At 33.7% G+C, this 20,141-nt stretch overlaps 1 long non-coding RNA gene across 1 annotated transcript; it reads right to left on the bottom strand.

Annotated features, from left to right (window-relative positions):
* Window positions 1–337: 337 nt before the first annotated feature.
* Window positions 338–17,427, bottom strand: LOC118747716. The gene is made up of 3 exons (XR_004993977.1): window positions 17,227–17,427; window positions 2,916–3,063; window positions 338–1,516 (listed from the first exon to the last, which is right to left on the bottom strand). It is a non-coding gene; the product is annotated as an uncharacterized LOC118747716 (long non-coding RNA).
* Between the last annotated feature and the right edge of the window lie 2,714 nt (window positions 17,428–20,141).

Raw genomic sequence — 20,141 nt, 5'->3', positions numbered from 1 at the left:
AAAAAAAAATAGTCGAAAAAAGTTACCACTACGCGACTGAAAGTTAGTTAATAGTTAGCTACAAACTGATCCCATTTCCTGCAGGGTACGTACAGCTAAACCGATATTGTCAATAGCTTCATTTGGAGATTTTTTAATATATTTTTAATGACTCATGTGAATTTTCACTGTGTATGTGTTTACTTCGTATTATTTTAATAAAACAGAATGATACTACTACCAAGTACCTCAAGATTTTTTTTTGTTTTATTTTTTTTTTGATAATAATTTTCCATTGTAATTACTCGTTCAAAGTTTTATTTAATTGCTTACGCACATACATACATACAACATACATATGTACATACCTTCATACATAAATATGTACTTACGTAAGTAAATTGATTCCTTTTATTATCATTTATAAATAAACCGGATTTTACAAAAACAGTTTCCTGATGGCTCTGCAAAAAAGTCACGTTCATGGATCCACGTCTGGAACTTCGAAGTAAAAAGAAATTAAAAGCACGCCCATGAAAGTAGATTACGTATGGCTTGTCTTATCCAGCAAATGCAACACCACTTATGTATAAGATACTCAGAAAATCCTATCCAAATTTATTAAATATTAGCTGCTACTATTATTCTTTATTGCTATCCTAACTTATAGGGTAAGTTACTATATTTTTCCTTCTGTCACCTCAAGAAATTGACCTTCCAGGCGCTGGTGGATTTATATGTAATACCTTTTTTGTACGGGATGTGGCAGCGTATATTCTTCTTCTTCTTCATTGACAGTGTTACCGCCTAAGCGAGTCCCAAACAGCACGCCAGTCATTTCTCTTCAGTGCTAACTGAAGGCAAATTGGAAATGTCAAGTGAAGCCAAGTCCTTCTCCAAATGGTCTTTTCAACGCAGGCGGGAGACCTTCCTCTTCCTCTGTTAACAGCATGATGAACAGCGTTTAATGCTTTCACAGCTGGAGCGTCATTCGCACGACGTTACGTAGCCTGCGGAGCCGTTGAATTTTAGTTCGCTGCACTATGTCCATGTCGTTGTAAAGCTCATGCAGCTCATCATTAAATCGCCTCCGCCGTTATATGCCATCGCCAACGCGTAAAGGGCCGTCAATCTTTTACAGCAACTTTCTCTCTAAAACTCCAAGAGCCGCTTCATCAGATGCTTTCATTGTCCATGCCTCCGCGCCATTCACCAGCACGGGCTTGATGAGTGACTTATGATGAGTGTGATTTTTGTATGTCGAGAAAGGACTTTACTCCCGAATTGCCTACTCAGTCCAAAGTAGCACTTTTTGGCAATAAGAATTCTGCGTTGGATTTCGATGCTGACATTGTTATAGGTGTTAACGCTGGTTTCCAAGTAAACGACGTCGTCTACCTTTTCAAACTTGTAACTGTTAACAGAGACGTTGGTGCCTCTATCTGATTCTAATTCTGAGAAGGCAGAACCACGGTTGCCAACTTTTGCATTCTTGAAACCGAGACATCAATTTCAATTCTGTATTTTTGAAATTCTTCTATATAAAATAAGAAAACAATATAAGATTTCATAGATAAAAGCTTTCATAATACAAAAGTTCGATGTTAATACTTTTTAATAATTGAAAACATGATTTAAAGTTTAAATAAAAATCACACCAAATTATAAATTATAAATTTCTATATATATATATATATATATATATGCATTTGGCACAGGGAATTTTTCACAATGTATATATGTAACTATTTACTACAAAAACATGAAAATGTATCTAAACATCGCGCAAAACTCAGGAAAATTCAATAAATTTGCCTAAAAGTTGGCTTTGTTTTATAACAAAGTGCCAATTTGAAGTTGGTACAAAATCGCATTGATTTTTGCAGTTTCTTCCAAACGAAAAATTTTCGAACATACTTTGTGTACTCGTCTTGTTTAAGCAGCCACGGCTTGAATTCTTTGTTTAAAATCCAATCGTCACTAAAATGTTTGACTTTATTGTCGATTAAATAGCATATGTAAAATATACATATGTATATGAATGTATGTACATTAGGCTGGATCAATTTTGATTTTAATAAATCGCATGGTATTTCTTGATTCTGCAGATAAGTCAAAGAGATAGTATAGAAGAAACCATGGCTCGCAAATGACATCTGTTTTGTGAATTTTTAAATTAAAGGGTTAACAAACATTAAAAAGGAACGGTTTTTGTTATTTTAATTACAAAAACTCGATATGAAAGGATCTAGGACTCACCGTTGATTTTTGCCAACTTTTTTTGTGGACAGTGCCTCTTCACATACAATAATGACTTTTTTCCAACAAAAAAAAATTTGAAAAATCGACGTTAAATCTTAGCACTTTATTTTAATAAAATTGAATGTACATACCACGAAACTGTATACTCAAAACCTTCTAAAATGATTTAAATTTTTACAAAAGTTTGATATTTTTTTTAATATTGCACAAAGTTTGAAACTTATTTTATTTTTTTTTATAATATATCTTTTTTTACAAAAAAAAAATAACTAAAATTAAATAGTAAAAAAATATATTGTTAAAACTTGCCAATATGTGGTGAGTTTATAGTTTTGACACGGATTTTAGACGGTAAATATGGTAAATCAATCAAAAATTTTACACCCTTAAATATAGGCATTTTGTATCTATGTATTACATGTAACAAAAGGTGAGCATTAAACGAAAGGATAAAATTTTGAGATCAAGTAAATTTTCCTTTTAAAAATGCGCAGGCCAGAGACTCATTTCCGACTTATAGTTTCTTGTACATTTTCTCTTAGAATTATCTAGAGAAACCGAAAATATCATGCGATTCGTCGAAAAACTTTCGTCCGAACCAATTTGACCACCCTAATATACATATTTTAAAAGTTCTAATTTTTTACAATGAGATCTCTAAAATTTTTTCTTACCAAAATCCGGGAAATTTTGCGTCCCGGCATGTGTTGCACCAGGACCAGGACATAGCTCTAAAATCCGGTACTATCCCGCCGAAAACGGGACAGTTGGCAACCGTGGGCATACGCCAGCAATTGCATGCTTCTGTTTTATTAGATGCTTCTGTTAACAGAAAAGGTGAGAAGCTGTTTTAGAAATAAAATAATTATGTATTTATGTTTATTTTTATAAAAGTTCAAAAACATTTCGTTTCCGTCTTATTGAGAAACTGTTCTATATCTTTCGAATTAAATAAAAAAATTTGGATTTTTCATTACTATCTATGTTTTAAGAGTAAATGAACTTAAATATGAATCGAATTCGACCATCTTTTAGATTTATGATTATCTGGTAAAACCAGCACCTGCCTCGAGTTTCAATAAAATATGATAATATTTACAATTTCCATCCACAAGCGAAGGCAGTGCAATGACCTTTACCGTTTTACAAATTTCTTGATTGCTAAGTCCAAAATAGAACATACTGGGTGGTCCATATCGATGCCTGAGTGGAAGATCGACATATCTCGCCAGCCAATTCGAAAACGCCCTTTCTCAGAAAACTTTTCAAGAACGCCCTACTTCAGAATTTGATTGAAGAACGTCCTACTTCAGAATTTGATTGAAGAACGCCCTATCTCAGAATTCGGTTTAAGAACGCCCTATCTCAGCTGCCGATTCAAAAATGCATCATCTTAGCACATTTTCAATATATGTACTTTCAGCTGAGATAGGGCGTACGTTAGTCCCCTAGTTTCATGAGTAAATAGACTTTTTCGCGTGTTTGAAATTTTTTCGTGTCTGTCTCAACGGTGTTAATGGTTTATTCGAAAATGCAAGGATTTCCATTATTTATGGAACATGATTTCATTCATGTCGATATCTCCGCTGGCTTCGCAGTAACGCATCCTGTGAATGCAGTTTTCCAAGACCTTAGTGACGGTTTCTGGATCCATCCCAAGAGTGGCTTGCTCGACATTCATCTTAAAGCTTTTAATGGATAACATCGGTCTTTCACGACATCCTCACAACAAAAGCCTAAGGCGTTAAATCGCCGAGAAGGCTGAAACAAGATTACCGAACTTGGTGCGCAAAACATTGATTGTGGCATAGACTGTGTGCCATGACGCGTGATTCTGCTGTATCCATAAATCCTTTAAGTCCATGACTTCAATTTCCTGGCACAAAATATCGCTTATCGTGCCTCTGCAGCGGTCACCGTCAATTATGGCCTCGCTCCAAAACTCGCACCAAACTGTCACTCTCTGAGGCCTATCGACGATCATTTCCGATTATTTCGATACCCATATGTGGCAGTTTTGATTGTTAACAAAGCCGCCGGGATGAAAAAATCCTTTTTCTGTTTCGTTGTATTATTTCCCAACGTTGTTCAAGCGCAAAGCGATTCATTTCATGCCACGGAGATATGATACTGACTTTTTGTCAATATTTCCATTGGGAAAGAGCTGTCACTCCCAATATAACGTAGATTAAAAAAACACTGTATGGACCACCTTTTAAGCGAATTTTCAGCTAATTTGGAGCTCGATTACTATTTTTGCCGCAGCTTATATGGGGACGTCCCACTGTGAAAACACACCTCACGGGAAAGTTTTAGAGCTTGTGTAGGTCATAAATTTGCGTACATGATTTTAAATGTGAATCAATGCCTTGTTTTTTTTTTGTGTCACATCCTTCTCTAGCCAGAAAAACAAATCGCTAAAGCATTCTTCTTGCATTCATTTCAGTCAATGGAGTTCCAGAAACAAGCACACGTTTATTTAGGCAAAAAGGCATCGAAATTACTCAGTTTTTTCTTTGACGCTCGAAAAAATATACTATTTTTATAACTTTGGGAAGTTTTCAAATAAAATGTTCGTATCAAATGCAATGGACGTTGGCATCAAATACAACATATCTGTGAAGCTTCAAGAATGTGCCACCAAATTAAAAAAAATGGCAGCATGCAGAAAATCTGTCTCAACTATTTTGTAATTTTTTAAATTCAACGTTTTCCTCATGTTATTTAATAATTTAAGAAACTGCAAAATGTTAAAATTAAACGGACAAATGTTATTCTAGTGTGTCACCAAAAAATTACATTGACTAGAAGATAACTAAGATTTCAGAAACTAAGGGCCAGTTTTTCAGTGCACGGCCGTGGTTTAAACTAAGATTAGCCAATCAGATGTCAGCCAGCTGTTCAATTTGAACTCAGTTTACTTAATTTATGTTTAAACTGGCACTGAAAAACTGGCCCTTAATAACCTTTTTTTTTTAATGACATACTTGAAATGCGTTCTAAAATTATTATATAAATCAAGAAAGTTATATACTATATGAGCATAAGTAGTACTATGTAAAAATATGCCACGCAAGTATTTAATTACTTTAAAATTATATGACTTTTAAGTTAAGGCGGGCGAGTTAACGTGGTTGCTGTTTGTGTATGGTGCCACGAGGCGTATTTTTACTCTACTTATATATTTTTTACTATATATTTTTTAAGTTTCAATTTAAAAACAATTTCGCGATTGAATCTCATTAGTTAGGAATAACGGAAGAAAATGCATTGTCTAAGATAAGTGTGCCACCATTTTTGACCAAAAACATGTGTTTGTCGAAAAATTTTATAATCCTGAGATTTGCTCATATATGTATCTCCTCAGTACTGATCTCCTTGTTTGGAGTTGCAACATGAATTCGGTGGCGATTAAAGAATATTTTCTTCTTCTTATTTGACGATTAAAGAACACATTCAACAAAATCCACCGATATTAAAAATCTCCAAGTCTTAGTCGTTTTGAAGCACGTATAACATACACATTGTAGCACGTTCACACATCCACATTACATTATACGATTCCTCTTACTCGTTGGTATTTTTAATCATCTTTTGCACTGCTTGAAATTTAACTTTCAAAACTAAATACATACATACATATGTACGTACATATGTAGAGTCTCACTGAAAGTAAGTATAATCAAAAACAAAAAAAAAAGTTTTCACGAAACATTTTACTCACTTTGTGGCCATGCAAGCCGATTAACTCACTATTTTGTTTATTATTTCCATGTATTTATTTGCTAATAGCTCTATGTGTGTATGTGTATGTGGGATTTAACGGTTTGGCATATCTTATTTTAATACACTTTCATGTTGCAATATTTCCTGTTTTACCTAACCTCTTTTAGGCTATGTCTGATTTTCTATGAATGCATACAGACAAAGCCTAGTAGAGGCTAGATTCAGTCCAAGAATGATTTAAAGTTGTATCCATCGGCGCATCGGCGTTGAGGCTGAAAAAAAAACACTTTCCTCCATACTTTAAAATGTCAACAGATACGAAAACGCGTACACAAATATACATAAAAACATGTAAGTACAAACATATGGGCACACTGGCTTATCAACTTCAGCCTTACCCGGTCACGCACTTAACACGTTACAGTAACAAAAATTGGCACACACGCGCAATAAAAAGCAGCAAAAAAAAATCAACGCAATCGCAATTTAACAACAAATACCATGAAAGCAAAAAAAAAAAAACAAAATCAAAAAACGCTCCGCAAGTGAAGAAAGTAGAAAGTGTGCACGGCCTCTAAAAGATTACAACAACAAGAAATAATAATTACGAAAAAAAGAAGTGAAAAAATCGCGCGTAAATACATTTTGCAACGCTTCAATGAGCAAAGCTAAATAAAGCAACTTTTCATTGTAGAAGAAAATTGAAAGAAACAGTAAATCAGTGCAAAAAGCAAAAGTGAAGCGCTTTGCTGTAGTAGAGAGGAAAAAGTTCATCAACTAAGTAGCATTTGTTGCTTTTAATTTATAACAGTAAATAGAAAGCAAAAACCAGGTCGAGCAACGCCCACTTCAAGTCGGTCAGCGGACAAGTTGGCAACAACAATAACAACCAACAACTGCTCAACAATGAAAACGCTGAATTTCGCTATACATAGTTATATGTACATACAGACATATACATACTAGTATATACACACAGCTGCACATAAATATGTCTGCGCAAAAATCAACCGGCAGCTGTTGTGGCGCCGATATTGCGCCTCACTGATCGGATGATCGTGTGCTGCGCGCGTGCCCCCACCGCCCATTGCCCCCCCACCTGCACAGCGTGTTGTTGTGCTTTTCAAAGTACACGCGCAGCACTTTCACTTTCCAACAATAAACGCAACACAAAAAGCAATGCAAACGCGAGCGAGTGCACACGTACTACACAGCAGCGAATTTGCAATAATGAAAACGGCGAGACTTTTCTACTTACTCGTGCGCTAAAGGTGTACAGTGTGTTGGAGCTGCTGAATTTGTGGTAAAATGTTTTGTGTTTAAATAAATTACTTAAAAATTTGATAACGGTGGTTTTTGTTGAATTAGCTAAGTACATACATATACACTAGGGTGGTCCTTAAAATATCAGCATCATGTGGCACCACTTTATTTTGTTCTATGTACAAAATAAAAATTTAAAAAACGAAAATTTCAAAATTAAAAAAAATATATTAATTATCGAGCATACTAGAATACACAGCCGGAACAAAGTATTGGCACAGCAAATTTTTCACAATATATCCAAAAAATTCTATTCTAGTATTTTTTCGCCAATTTTGTTTGTGTTTTCTTTTGGTATGCAGTTTTGCAGCCCATTAAATTCTATTAAAAAAATGCATGTTCGGAATTAGTTAAAAATCGCATTGATTTTTGAGAATTTTTTTGTTGAAGGTGTTTTGCATTTTTTCCATATAAAGAATTTTCGAAAAAACTTTTTTGTATGGAACAATGTTTTCCAGAAATATTTGCCATGGATGAAGGACGGCCATGGTTGGGTCATCTCTTACAGCAAAGTCGAAGTAAATTTCCAAGAGATGAGGCCGCTGGTGCGTATATAGGGAGGTTTCGATATTTGCCTCAATCAAAGACCAGATCATATCGATGGCTGAGTGGAAGATCGACCTATCTCGGCAGCCAGTTCGAAAACATTCTATCTCAAAAAATTTTTCAAGAACGCCCTATTTCAGAATTCGTTTCAAAAACGCCTTATCTCAGCTGCCGATTCAAAAACGCCCTATATCAGCATATTTTCAATACATTTTGAAGTGCGATAGGGCGTTTTTGAACCGAATTTTGGGATAGGGTGTTTTTCAATAAAATTCTGAAATAGGGCGTTTTTGAAAGTTTTTTTGTGATAGAGCGTTTTCGAACTGGCAGCCGAGATAGGTCGATCTTCCACTCAGCCATCGATATTCTCAATTAGAACAATAGTGGTGGTTTGTTTACTCATTTTTAAGTAAAGCTACCAAGCCACGCATAGTTTATTATGTAAAAATTATTTTTGTACCACTGTGCACGCGCTGCATCAAACGATGTCAGAATATCTCCACATATCTATGTATGTACACAACTAAAGAGTTTATATGCAATGAAAATTTTTGCACCGACGGGTAAGTGGTCAGTATCAATTAAAAGCAGCAGTGCAAGGCACTACCACATATCAGGAAAATACAAAAAAAAAAACACTAGCCCTGTTCGCGTACGCACTCACTATCCAGTAAAATTCTGTATCTACTAATTTTACTGGTTTTTACTGGATGGCGTTTTCCTACGCAAAAACTTGCAAGAAACCAGCAAAAGAGAGAGAATTGAGCGAGCAAAAATGACAGCTGAACTTGCAAGTTTTACTAGATTTTTATTGGATAAATTTTTACTAGTAACTCTTTGCTAGTAAGAAAAACAGCTGATGGCGTGATGCTTAATGCAATTCACATTACCAAAATAATTGTTTGTGGTGTTTTTAGAGTTGCAATTGACAAAATAAACCAATTTAAATATATATTAAGATGGGAAATACTATTTTTCTTAGAAAATTGTATCGGAAAATAAAAAATTAATCAGCTGTTCATAAAACTTGCAAATTCTTGCTGGTTTTGCGTTTTCGTACTTTCTTGCATATATCTCTCATTTTGAGTAAATATTGGCTTACTCTCCGAAATTTGGTTACTGGCAAGTTATTGGATATTTTTTGCTGGAGAATACGAAAACACAACTACTCTACTACACATATTCACAACAACACAACAAACAACTCTAGCAACAACTGAACAGCTGTCAAATATGATTCCATATCTGCACAGACATTCAAAGAAGAAAGTCAAATTGTGATAGGCGGACATGGTTGGCGACGCGATTGTCGCCGTCTCGCCCAAGGGGTTAAGATATATGTATGTACATATAATATTTTATATGTGCATATACTATTTTTATTTATCTGACTAAGTACATATGCCTATATGTATGTGTCTATGGGTATGTAGATATGTATTTATGAAAATGCTTTGGAGCAGTCAGAGGAACGTGCTTCAAAAATAAATACGATACATATGCGCATGTCACTTGGCGATAAAAGTTGCCTTTGGAAAAATCATTCTTACTTTGTGTACATGCTTACTACGTTCATGCCGAACGAGTGTGTTAATAAATCTAGTAACAACAATAATATTTTAAATAAACAAATTATCACTCACTCACGTCTACATACATATATGCAGTCGTCAATGCTATTACATATTGCGCCTCAAACAGACGACAAATTTCGTAACAACAAAGCAGTGTAATCGAATATTAATAGAATAAATATTATTCGAAGTGTGAAAAGGAAATAAAAAACATTGGGGAGACATTAGAGTGTCTCACCAAAAAAAAAAAAAAGTTGCGGTATTTTCATGGATACATTAGAGTGTCTCACAAAAAAAAGATGCGGTATTTTCACCAGAATTGTAAAATTAAAAAAAAAAATTCGGAAGAATTTAAGATTTACATGAGCAGGACCTATTTGTAAATACTTCCAATTTTTTTTTCATTAATAAAACTTTTACACGTTTTTGTACAGACTCTTAAAGCTTAAACTCTTTATAATCTATAGTGTTTTCTGGATAAAATTAAAAAAATAATAGTTATTATTTTATTAAAAAAACTCGATTTTTGGTGGTATTTTTAAAAGGCGAAGGTCTTGAGATATAATAAATTTTATAATTCCGATGCAAAAACAGTACAAATTTTTTGTGTATGGAGAGTTTTGCTCCCTAATGTACATACTAAATAAATACTTGCACATGAATGGTCAACGGGTAAACACAAGTACATATTTATATTGTCGTTTTCGAAAGCAAAAGCGCCTAAGTGACTTAAAAAAAAACTTTGGTCCAATCATATTTAATTTTGTTTTAATATTAATTTCATGGAACAAATTCAGGGCGTAAAAACATCTTGATACTATGGATATGTTTAGTCTGCTTGTGGCCTCCATTCGCTAACTCAGTGATAGAATACCTTTGCAATAGTATAAGGAGGCAATGATGTTCAGCCCATAGCTCACGCGTGCTAGTTAAAATAAATTTAGGGAGCTTTTTCCTGATTTTTGAAATTCATATTTTTTAATTTTAATGCCACTGGGCATTCATAATCCAACTAATACATATGAAATCTATGCTGGCATCTTTAGAGCTTCCAAAGGACAAGGAAAGATCCCACCATAACTAGGCGGAGATGGCATCACTTTTACCACTGGAGTATTCAGCTTGAGACAACACTTTCAATTCTTTTCAAAACTAAGGGTGTTATTCCCTCTTTGGAAAATAAGCTTGAGCAAAGAAAAAAAGTCAGCAATTTTGTTAGGAAAGCGCCAAAAGCTTTGGAAGTTGCATTAAGAAATGTCTCTAAAATATATAATAATTATTTTGAAAACGTCGGAGCTTTTTTGGTATAGCTACGATTATTGATCATTTATGTTTAAGATTTTTAGCATAAATCCAAGTTTGAGATACTATACATATTGTTATCCAAGAGTAACGCGATATTGACATTTTCGTTTAAAATTGTTTAATTTCTGGTCCAAAATATTTCAATAGCATTGAAAAATATTCTGAGTTTAATGAGTGGTTTTGGCAAATATTATTGCTTTTCTCTTTTCTATGTAGTTATAAAGACCGCCAGCTCCAATAAAAAACTATTTAACGAAAAATATAACTAGGTGGATCTCAAATTCTTAAAACCCAAGTAATAAGGCAAAATGGACTAGCTTCCTCAAAAAAAAAAAAAAACATACAAATTTTAATTTATTCACCGAAAGAAATTGCACTACAAGCGAAAACATTTTTAAAACAATCTTAAAATGTCTTAAAAAAATATTTAGCTGTGTTCTAAATGTACGTACATATATTCGCGTTTGAATATATTTATAAGTATGCCTTATTTTTGCACTGTTGCTATTGTTGTCACAAGTTTTTTATTATTATTATTTTTTATTTTTTTGCTTTGCCCATTGAAAGTTCAAGTTCAAAGCTAAACTAATTTGAGAACATTTTAAAACAAATATAAAAATAAATCTCTATTAAATGCGAATAGACACATGCATACTGTACATACATATATATGTATGTAGATGTGTATGCATTTACTTATCAGCAAAAAGGTGCCTCCTATTTCCAACACAATATGCTCACATGCTCAAATTTTAATCTAATGCTCGCATATGTATATATATTTGAAAGCGCTCACCCTCACATAGTCTCTGCCAACACCAACGTGGGGTTACGCACACAGTATCAATAAGCAAGAGTGTCGATAAGCTGCTGATAAGCTTTTAGTACTCATACATATTTTCTGTGTGGTTTATCACGCCCATTCTACTTTTTCTTACTTTTATTTACCACCAATATTTTGTTCTTTCCTTTTTGCAATAAAACACCATTCACCAACGTCCGTTCAACGCTAAGTCTCAAACACAACTGAGCCAACTGATCGCAGCTTAAGTTACGCTAGCCATTTTAGCCAACTCGACTTGATGGAAAGAAAGCAAAGAAAAAAAAAACAAATTCACGTTCGATCAAACGACCGACTAACCGGCCTCACGATCGACATAGCAATGCAGACTTAACGCTCTGAAAAATTATGAGCGCAACAAACAAAATACTACACATAAAAATTTATTCATGCACATGCACTTACCTACCAATCATCCACTCATCTACTTTTGTATAAATTATTTTTAATAATTTTGCACTGTTTAACAGCTAATTAGCTAGCGATTCATTGCCGTCGCTGAACGCGCTAATCTAATTATTACAGTTATTATACTGATTGTTTTGCTTCCATCCGCTCTTGCTCTCTGCTGTTGAGTGAGTGGTCCACACCCATTTCCTTGTACATATTCCCTTTCTTGCATGAAATTTTATTGTAGATCAGTTTAGAAATCGCCAAAGTTCGTTAGAAACACACTCAATCAACTTAAAACTCAAATGCGCTTAAAACTACTCAGCGTTCGCACATGAGCAACTCTCCTAGTAATCGCTCAATGTGACTGTAGTTTGTGTGTAGCAATGAAATGTGAGTTTTTCCTCTCATCGCTCACTAATACTAATGCTTTGAGTTACTTCAAATGCCGCACTGGTATTAGTTTTTCCTCTAAGTTTTCCCTCTGCAAAATTTCATTTTCAAGGTTTCTAAGTCTGTTTTCTGCCAACTGCGCTATCGTTGCTGCCGCTGCTGCCGCTGCCGCTGCTGCTGCTGCTGCTGCCACTAACAGCGCCAGCCACTATCAGCGCCCAGCTGGGAGGCCGGCTTACCCTAATGAGTTTACTATTTTCGTTGTTGTTGCTAGTAGTATTTGACGTCGTCATTTTTACTATCGTCTATGTATTTGTTGTTTCGAAAGTGGTGTGTGGTACAGTGTGCGTTAGTGTTGGCAAAACTAATCTATGTCAGTAGAACACTCTCAGTTTTATTTGGCGACCTTCCCCATTTGCTCTTACCATAGATATGCCTGTTTTAGTTTGTGTGTGTGTGTGTGTGTGTGCTTTTTCTATTCCTAGTTTTATTGCTTATTTATAGGTACATACACACTTGGTTATTAGTGGTTTGTTTGTTCTATTTTTATGCATGTTTGTTGACGCGATTTGTTCGCTATTACTTAGGTGTTGATAAGCGAGTTTCTGTGTACTTCGAGCCGAGTGTGTGCTTATCGGCGCCAGTCGATTTTGCATATGCACATATTTTTATTTATGGGATATGTATTATTATAGAATTTAAATAATTATTATTCATGAGTTTTGGCGCTTTTTGACTATTAATTTTTTTATGGAAATTCCAATAATTTGCGTTTCTTTTGAACTGAGGTAAGTGGATATCTTTTACTTTTTAGAAAAAAAGTGTATTAGTTTTGATATCGTTTATTTTTTAGAGAAAAAAAATGTATGTACTAGTAAACCAATTCAAACTACAATAAATCGAGGGATAATAATCGTTGTTATGAAGGAAAAATCATTACAAAATCGTTGATGGTTTACGTTCATTTTTAAAATTTTTTTTATGATCTTTACTTTTTCGAGGAAAAACAATGGTTATTTAGAATTTTTATTTTTACAGCAATTTTAATTTTTCCGATCATTTTTAATAGTTTTTCATGATTTTTATTTTTCAGATCATATTATAACCGTTATTTTCAGATTTAATTTTTGTGACCAAAAATAAATAAAAATTCAAAACAACGATTTCTCTAAAGTTACAAAACAACGATTAAAAATGCTCGAAAAAATAAAAATCACATAATGACCATTAAAGATGGTCGAAATAATAAGAATCACAAAAAAAGCGAGTAAAGTATGATTTTTATCATAAAAATAATAATGGTTATGGTCCGTGATTAAATCTGCATGACCGTCGCACGAAATACTATGAATCCTCTTTTGGAAACTTTTTTGCTCGTCTGCTTCTTTAGTCTTGATTAGTCTCTTCAATGTCTAAACCCAATTTAAGCAGACTTTCACTGATATGAGCAAATCTCACGAGCTGTTTTTTTTTTCAGTGTCACTATATATATATGTTACCGCATAACTTTGGACCACGTTAACCGATTTTTATAATTCTTTGTTTTTTTTTTAAGGGCAGGTGGTATATCAGAGGTGGTCCCCTACTAGTTGGGTTTAGATTCGATCAGTGAAAAGTTTGAAAAAATCAACAACAGTTTACGTGGCGAACTTATGTAGCTCAGTGGGTAGACTATTGGCTTTGTATTCTGAGGTCATTGCTTCATATCCCAGTGACCGCGGCTGAAGAAATCTGATGGGGAAATGTGGTGATCTTCGAAATAGCAGCTACAACTTCTACCGCTTGGAATTTGTTGTTTTCACCAATTTTCCTAACAAACAAATCGTGGTACGAAGCTCAATAACACTATTTAAAAAAATACATTAATGGTATTCACAAAACGTGTTAGCCGTAGTGAAATCTGAAGCTTAAAATTTTTATTCATATAAAATAACGATTAAAATGGCTTTAGGAGGGGCTAATTATAAATTTTTGTATCAGCTTAAAAACATTTCGGTGTGGTTATAAATTCTCTTTGACCATTTTAATCATTATTGTACATCAAAAATGTTTAATCTTAAGATTTTACGACGGTTAACACATCTTGTGAATGCCCTAATTGAGTAAAAGACGGCTATGATTTTGGAAACTAAAATTACATTTTTTACAATTTTTATTGGCACACTCGAAGTTCATTCTAAAATCGTTATATATGTGCACGAGAAAAGTGATATATATGTGCATAAGGAATAATGGTTCAAAATCCAAATTTTTATGACTTATAAATAATATGACTTCAAAGTTAAAGCGTGCGAGTAAACGAGCTTGTTGACAGCGTATGGTGCTACGGGGCGTATACGTTACATACGCAACTACGGGTATGTGAGCACGCATTTGTATATTTTTTCAAATTTTCATTATACGATTTCGCGTTGGATTCTTGTCTTTATAAACAATTTAAGATAATGCATTTTATAAGATAAGTAGCAACTCGTGAGATTTGCTCATATGTGGATAAAATTTGTGTGCAAGTGCCCCCGCTTTGAAATTCCTTTACAATTTTATTAATATATTGCCTTTCTAAATATTTGTATACCTACTCTCCGAAACTACACAGCCAAATAAATAGAAATTTTTGCCTTCAGGTAGTTCTTTTTGGTGACGTCGAAGTTATTGTGAATGTCGTATTTGTGTTCCAATTTGACTCATATTTTGTCTCTTTGCATATTTGGCTGGCTTATCTGTTTGTCCATCTATGCACGCCTAATCTCCAAAACTACTGTACCATATCTGAGGAGCCTTTTTATGATAAGTAAAAAATAGCGAAGAATATAGACTTTCTTCTTTCTCAAAAAATCAACCACTATTTAGATGCCATTGGCTCAAAGATTTTTCTACTTTTGATGACTCACTTCTACTCCAATGGAATAAATTCCCGACGGCAGATGATTTTTTGTGGTAAGCATTTACATCGCCGAAAAACACTCGGTAGTTTGCTAAATAAATGTAACGGTCCTTTAAAGGCCAAGTAATTAAAAATGCAGGAAAAATAATTTTGTTATATGATAAAATTTCCATGGCCTATAATGCTCTCGAAAAATAGAAGTTTTACAATTTTTCATCTGTTGACCTGAAAGCAGTACGAACAGAGTTTTTTTTTTTAAACTTTGAACATACATATATTTGGTTGATCTTGCATCACGAAATCCAGGCAACGTCATCTTCATAAATACCTTTCGAGCTCGTCAAAAATCTGCGATCCTCAACGCTTTAGTAATAAAACTAATTGGTTCTACTTATAGGAGCATGGTCGGAATCAAGCTGACACGGTATAAGCTGGATCACGGGTCCATTTGTAACAACACAAAAAGTAGTCGCGAGGCAGCGGAAAGCAACCGTTTTTATTTTATTTTCTTTTGTTTTTATGTGATATTTTGACTATATGATCAGCAAAATTTTTTAATGAAGTTCAACATTATATCCAAAAAATATTTGTTAGTTTTCTATGCATTAACGAAAGCTCTTCTTTTATAGGCGGTCATCTTAATACAATTTCTCTCGAAACAGAAATTATAAATTTCTCTATTTCAAATTGAAAAAAAAAACATTTTCACTCTATTAAGGAAATTTTTTCTTTAAAAAAATATCATTCTAGACTTGATGATTAAGCACCGAAAATTATTATATTTAGTGAATTTATTTATATGATCTGTTTACTTTTAATTCTTCCAATAGGGTGCGAATATAAATGCACATTCATATAGTGGTCAAAAAATTTATAGCCCCAACATATATTGATAAGATTTCAAATTTTTTTTTTTGCATTTGATTTAGTTATTTTTTTATAAAAAATATAGTTCATTCTTTAACAAAAACCATGTAAATATTGGTTTAAACTTTCGTACAAATTTCGAGCTTTTTAATTAGATTTCTTAGAATTAGTTTTTGAATATGCAGTTTTGTAAGACATTTAATTCTAGTATAATAAAGTACATGTTGCAAATTGCTAAAAATTACTGTTGGATTTTTAGAAATCAAAAGCTGCAAATTAACATGTATGTGTGTTGATTTTTTTTTAATATTGATATTTTAATTCAATAGTTTGAAACTTGTATTTACACGGATTTTATTAAAGAATATATTTTTATAAAAAAATAACTAAAATTAAATAACAAACAAAAAAATTATTCTTATTTTTCCACAACATTTTTTTTTCATTAGAAACGGCCTCAAAAACTGTTGAATAAAAAACAAAATTTGTTAAAACTTCTCAATAAATGGCGCAGCTTTAATTATTTCCACCACTGTACGTGTGTATGTATTTTGGAGTAAATTTCTGTTATCCCTTTTTAAGTTTGATTTGGAGACAAATTGATTTCGATGTTGTGCCATATTCAATAATTTTTTTTCGTTCCTTTAGCATTTCAAAGATTTTGAGGAATCAAAAATTTTATGCCAAAAGCTTTTTTTTTATATTTTTGAATATATTCCATATGTTTACTGGCATAAGCGGTGAGCACTAATAAATATTTTTCATGCTGAACGTTCTTGGCAAATTTTCCATAATATTTCATGCAAATTTTAGTCAAAAAATAATAATTCGAATAAACAGTGTTTTTGATGCACTAAGAGTTTCCCGTTTTTTAAAAAATACTAGTTAGCGTACAAAATAATTCCTTTCTGCAAGCACTTAGACATTTGCTAAGCTGTTTTACCTGTTAATGTGACAAAGTTTTTGCATTTCACAGTCCACTTGGTAATTTAATTTGTTTTCGAAATTTTTAAAATTCTTTTGCAGACTTAAATCGCAGTAAATTCCATGTATTCACTAAAATTATATTTTTGCTGCTCCCAAATTTTTTGTTTATCTTTCGTTTTTGAAATGTATTTTTTTTTTTCATTATTCACTTTTTATCTACTTTCCAGTTCACCATCGCATAAATATGTATGTATTCCTTGAGTTTTCGCCTTGAAATTTTTATTGCAATTTCTATTCCTTAATTTCAAAATTCTCCAAAGATCCAACCAAAAAAAGTCCCATTTTCCGTTGCAGCAGACACACGATCTTAACACGCGCACAGCGCTCGTTTTAATAAACTCGAGTTTGTAAAGATTTTTAGCTTTTATAGCCGGAAAGTGAAATATTCTCGCCACACATACAGATCGCACCAGCACACAACAACAAATGATCGCCGCTGCCGCTGCCGCTGCCGTCGCCGCTCCACGTCCAACGCTGCTACGACCAATCTCTGATATGGCGGCTGCCGTTGCTGCTGCGACGTTTATTGTATTTTTTTTTTGAGCTTTTGTTTGCCTCCGCTGCCCCGCTCTTGCTGTTGCATATTGCGATCGTCGTCGTCGTCGTCGTCATCGATCTGCTGACTTTCGTTCTTCCAGCCCGATACGTTTTAATTGTTTTCTCGTCTACCACCAGTATACATACATAATAATGCTGTTGTTTTCCTTTCGTTTTGCACTTTTTAATTTCATTTGGTTGTTGTTGTTGTGATTTCTTTATTCTTTTCGGTATTGGCTCGGCTCAACAGCACACACACCACGCATATTAATACCAAATCCCCCCCCCCCCCCCCCCTTTTTGTTGTTGTTGTTGTTGTAGTCACTGCTGCTTCAACGGCTTTCATTCGTTTCACTCGTTCTACTGTTCTTAAATTTGCGTACTTACATATGCACTCACCCATATATATATATGTACATTTGTTTGTATGTGTTAAGCTTCAGCGTAGCTTTTGAATTTTTCGATTCCAGAACAACGCAGCTACGTAAATGTTTATATGAGCATATTTTCTTCTTTCTTTCTTCTTTAAAATCGTATTTGTTGTTTTTGCAACTGCTGCTGCTGCTCTGCTGCTCTGCGAAATGCAAGTAGCGCACGCATACTCACTCAAGCACTCTTACTCGACTCGGAGGAGTTGCTCGTATCACTCGCATTCCATACAGAGAAGAGTTTTTAGTTTTGTGGTTGTGGTTGTTGTGGTTGTTGTTGTTGTTGTTGTTGCAATCGCTGCTGTTGCTGTCAAGTTTCGCAACAGCATTTTATACTTATCGCACATTTAGCTTACGACCAAACAAACGCATGCAAAGCCGAGTGAACAACGCAGCTGCAGCAACAACAGCAAACGCAGTTAAAGCCTTCGCACTGAGTCCGTCCGTCTGTATCAGAGGTTACTCATACCACCCCGCCGCATACCCGCCACACCCGTTTAAGGCTTATGAGTGATAAATGGAAAAACAGCGCTTTTTTTTAATTTTCTTTTTATTGCTTTTAAATTAAAAATTTTTATAATCATAATTTGATTGCAGTTTTCCTTGTACTCCTCTTACGTTGTTGTAGTATTTATTATAAATTACTGTCGTAAGTGTATGCGAACAACTACTTGTATGCAATTACATTGTATGTATGCATGGATGTATGCATGTGCACACCAACCTACATACATACATACAAACATATGTGCGTAATATTAACGTTTCCCTGCATTTTCCAGCTGTTTTATTTTATTTTAAATTTCAACTACGCAAATTATCAACAATCGCTTTCTACTTGATCCAGTTTCGGCGTGGTAAATATACACATACATACATACATACATATGTATGTACATAAGTAGATAGTGCCAAAACTTTGGACTTTTGACTACTCGCCGCCACACTTTTACTGCTACTTTTTCGATTTTGTTTTTTTAATTTTAAGTTTTTACATTTTTTTTTCATTTTAAGCCTTTCGATGAGTGATTTTCGCTTCAAACCGGCTTCGTGATTTTATAGAGAAAGCAGTTATTTGCACGTAAAGCAAAACTTCAAGTATTTAGACATTCATCTCGAAAATATTAATAAACTCGCTTACTTACTAATATTGTAGTACAATTTAATTTTAGTAGGCACAAACATACATGCATATGCACATATGTATGTATGTATGTATGTACGAGTATAAATAACCAAAGCAACATGCTTAGTTAACTATGCTATTTTTCACGCCTATAATTTCTAATGTCTTTAATAGTTTTGTTTAAATCATACATAAAATTTGACATAATTCGCTTTGGCAATGCCATTGAAAATTAAAAGCAATCTATACATATAAAAGAACTGTAACAGATATCCGTCTGTACATTATAGATATTAAAGAAAAACTAATATGGGGGGTCTTTTTTAGTGCTACAGAAACCAAATCAGCAATTTTTAGAATTTTTGTCTGTCTGCCTGTCTGTCGGTATGTTTGCACATGCGTCAACCGAAAACGAGTGCAGGGAATTGAATGTGTTTTTTACCGATTTTTTGCTAGAGGCAAAACTTAAAATATAGAAAGAAAAAATTTTTGGCGTTGCCACCTGTTTAATCAGCTGATCACAAGGGTATATAGGTAATGGAAGATTCTGCGCGATGTCTAGTTCGATTATAATTTGAATATTGGAGAAAGCATTATTTTTTATAAAAAATTCAATAATGTAAGAGTATTTATATGTGGGCCAATTCTTAATACTCCCGGGGAGTTCGTTCTCCGGGAAGTTATTTCTCCCGAGAAAGAAATCCTCCAATAATTACCTCCCACGGAGTAGCTTTTTTCCGAAAATTTGGGAGGAGGAAATTTGAATTTCAAAAAAGCTGTTTGACACATTTTTGACAGCTCAACTCCGCCCTTAATATAAAAAATTGTCAGGGAATTTTTATTTATGATAGGAGGAAAGGGAAAAGAGAGAAAACTCCCAAGGAGTCTCTGTTCAGAATCGGCCTGATAGTTTACCTGCACTAAGCATTTAGTTAAATTACTGTAAACAAGGCATAAGGCGATTTGTGTCTAT

This window comes from Rhagoletis pomonella, unplaced genomic scaffold (assembly GCF_013731165.1).
Source record: "Rhagoletis pomonella isolate Grant_MI unplaced genomic scaffold, Rhpom_1.0 Rhpom_scaffold_00012, whole genome shotgun sequence".
Taxonomy (NCBI): Eukaryota; Metazoa; Arthropoda; class Insecta; order Diptera; family Tephritidae; genus Rhagoletis; species Rhagoletis pomonella.
This window is presented reverse-complemented; position numbering and strand designations above follow the sequence as displayed.